We start from the raw sequence: 3,763 nt of genomic DNA, 5'->3' as shown, positions 1-3,763 counted from the left end.
ATACACATCTGATTCTGTTCTGAACACCCCTTTCACAAATTATTTGTGAACACATCATTATGCCGTTCAGAAAGTCTGGTTAAAGCTCTATCATGCAAAGATGAATCAAGCTCCACCCATAAACACAACCATCAACACGTTCTCACTCCCGACTCGTCACCATATTGATGCTTGTTCAGGTACCGTCTAGGTCCAGTTATGCCGCGTCCGTTATTCATGCCTGCTGCTTTATTGGGTTGTGCCACAAGGTTTTGGTTTGGGGGTCTGTGGTTAATATGAGGGATCAGGATTAATGGTTATTTTTARGTGTAGGTCAGGGAWAGGATGTATATGGTTARTAGAAGTTAAATTTAGGATCTGGGACAGTTAATTGCCGCACATTCTTCAAAAATAGTTAATATGAGGGATCRGGGTTAATGGTTATTTGAGGTCAGGAATAGGATGTCTAGGGCTAATAGAAGTCAAATTTAGGGTCTGGGAGGKTTAGTTGTCRTRCATTTCCCTCTTTTCAAWAATAYGACAACACGCTCCTCCKCCTCCGYCTCATCTCGTTAAGAACTGACACGAGGGGGGTTCCCAACATGTCCAAAACAGGACACAGATGGTACAYGACCAAGCCTCAATATGTGATGAGTTGGGAGTAAGAATGGGCTGCAGCCGTCTCCTCTGGAGCAAATTTACTTTGAAATGGACTGAGGTGAAATTAAAATCTTTTCTATTATCGAACAAATCCAGTTTATATTTATTTATTTATTTTTGGAAACCACCAACACCACAAACAAGTGGACAAATATTGGCTCTGATATCAGTGCTAAGTTTAAAAGCGTGCCTCTCTGATGGTATGGGGGTGTATTGGTGTCAATGGCATGGGGCATTTATACACCTGGAAAGGCATCATTGATGTACAAAATGTATGGACAGGTTATATCTAAACTTTTTTTTCCCACTTTTTAAATTTGACTTGGAGAAAACAACAGAATGAAGGTAAGGGCAAGGAGGAAGATTAAAATGAACGGAAAAAGGAAAAAAAGATGATGCAAGAATAAACATGAGGAGAGGGAAAAATGGTGGGGAGAGAAGGAAAATAAAAAAAGAGCAAAAGGAAAAGAAAAATAGTAAAGGTAGGAATAAAGCAAAGGAGTTTTAAGAGTAGAATCCAAGTAGGACCGGAGGAAAGAACTCTCCCTGCATCTTAATCTTGGAGAGCCTGGATCTGAAGCCTCTCGTGGAACAGCTGCACACACGGTTATTGTGTCGTGGCATTTCAAACCAAACATTTGCTCTGAGGGTGGAAGCAGCAGCAGCAGCTATCTGATTCGGTGGCAGAGAAGCAGTTTTAGGGTTTATCAGTATTCACACACATTCTTTAGCTCATGCACAACCCTACGAGGTGTGTGTCCCGTCTTCAGACTCACACTGAGGCAAGTAATGAAGCTGAATTATTGTGAAAAGTTGTAACCCCGAAGCTCTGACTTCATCTTTAATTTATTTGTGGGAGCATTTGGCAATTCATTTGTACTATTTTGCAAAATCCTTAAACAAGTATAAACATGTAACTTTTTTATTTTCCAAAGTTAAAGCACTGCTCCCTCTGGAAAGAACTTCCACCAAAGTGCAACCCATCCAGRCTGAAAGAGACACAACAACCTCAAGTTTTATGTTTTGTTTTTCCCTCCAGCTGTTTAATGCATAAATGTTTTTTTGCATAATTTATTCACAGTGTATTTGCATTTTTTGATTTTTGTTTCACTTTGGCCACTTTACATCTCTTTAACGCAGTTTTGTAATCAAGGAATTTTAGTTTGTTGTGCTTCAAAGTGGTAGTTTTATTATCGTTTCATGTCTCATATATTGTTTAGTTTTTGAATATATTATAATCATATTATACAATATAATTTGAACTGGTTTCGTTTTTGTTAGTTTACATGTTTCATAGATGACTAATGTGTTTTTTCATTTGTGATTATTTTAAATCTTTTCATTTTTTAAAAATAATTTTATAATATGTCCCACGCTGTGGTTACTTTCTAACTTTGGGTACTCATTTCTGTACTTTTTCCAAATGGGTTTTACAATTTTTTTTGCAAATTAAATCATTTGCACAATTTAACACCTTATTAAGTCTTAAAATTCCTGTGACAAATACAGTACATCCTTCAAACACAAAAAAAGTCAAGAAAAACATCTTTATATTTAGGAAACGTGACATAATAAACATGAGTTTATCCATTTTGTTACATAATTGGCATATTTTCTTTCAAACTTGGCTCAGTCATAGTGAAACAGGAAGTGACATCAAAGGGAAATGTTAAAGAAAGGAAACTCTGAGGTTTTTGTTTAATGAAACATTATTATTTGAACTCTGACTCTTCTTCATCTCTCTGGTAAAATAAGATCAGGTTCTTCTCTACAGTCTGTGCTGTCAGCTGTTGTAGCAATGCTCTGTTTACATGCAGACATTCCCCTTTGACATCACTTCCTGTTACTTCAAAAGCAAATATCTCAACAACTGTTCATCTCAGCAGCGTGAAAGTTTGTTTTGCAATATGTTACCAATGTTATCTTTCCAAACATGCTTTAATATTGATTAGAAAAAAATGATGTCACTGGCACTTTAAGTCATACTCACTGTTCAACTTTGACCTCGTGAGTTACCCTGCAGAAAGTTTGCCAGGTTTGGAGACAGATGAGTTCGTCTAAGAGCATCCTTTCTTCATGCATAATGCAACATTACACCATCAGACCACAGCCTGGGTTTACACTCAGATATTACTCATAAAAAAAAACTAAGAGCATGTCCTTTTTCAGGGATGAGCCGATATAAACCGGAAAATAAAAACATCTAATTCACACATTTATAGATATTTATAACAGACACACGTGAATAGGAACAGAAAACAATAAATGAATCCAGTAATTTCTGCATTTGGTGATTTCACATTATATTTTGAAGGTATTTTACAGCCTGCAGACTATATTTACTAAACTCTGCTGGATTCAAACAGAAGCTTTCTCTCTTAATGTATTTCAGAGCATGACTGATGATCCGATGAGCCGTGGCTGTGAGGCATGTGTTTGTGCAGCTGCGTGGTAACAAGGTTTATATCACCGGGATATTTATGAAGCAGAACATCATGCAAGAGTGGGACAGCGAGTGCGTGTGTGTGTGTGTGTGTGTGTGTGTGTGGGGGGGGGGGTTGTTAAATGCAAACTGAGTCACAGTCAGGTGTGTTCATGTGTCCCACAGTCTCACAAACTCTCTGTCTGATTGGCAGAGTTCACAAAATGTGACATTGGTTTATTTGGGTAATTAAAGTCACAGCATTCACTGATATCTGCCACATTTTGAGACAACAAACTGTCTTACACATTCCTGCAATCTGAGAGGAAGAAAAATGTCTTCGTTTAAACTCAAATGAGGACAAAAAGTATGTCCCAGAGAGAAAATCCCCAATGAGACATTAAGCTACACAGGTTGAGTGATTCTTGGTGATGATTTAAATTTATGTAGCCTGCTTTGTGTCTGTTGCTCCTTCAGGGTAAGACTTTTTCAAGTTGAAAACAGAGAGCACAGAGATATTTGTGCAGTCACCTTTTGAATGTCAAAAATCTTTAATCAATCAATCAATCAATCAATCAATCAATCAATCAATCAATCAATCAATCAATCAATCAGTCAATCAATCAATCAATCAATCAATCAATCAATCAATCAATCAATCAATCAATCTCTTTATTTAGACACAATTATGGTCCATAAAAA

Source organism: Austrofundulus limnaeus, unplaced genomic scaffold (genome assembly GCF_001266775.1).
Source record: "Austrofundulus limnaeus strain Quisiro unplaced genomic scaffold, Austrofundulus_limnaeus-1.0 Scaffold473, whole genome shotgun sequence".
In the NCBI taxonomy this organism is placed as follows: domain Eukaryota; kingdom Metazoa; phylum Chordata; class Actinopteri; order Cyprinodontiformes; family Rivulidae; genus Austrofundulus; species Austrofundulus limnaeus.
This window is presented reverse-complemented; position numbering follows the sequence as displayed.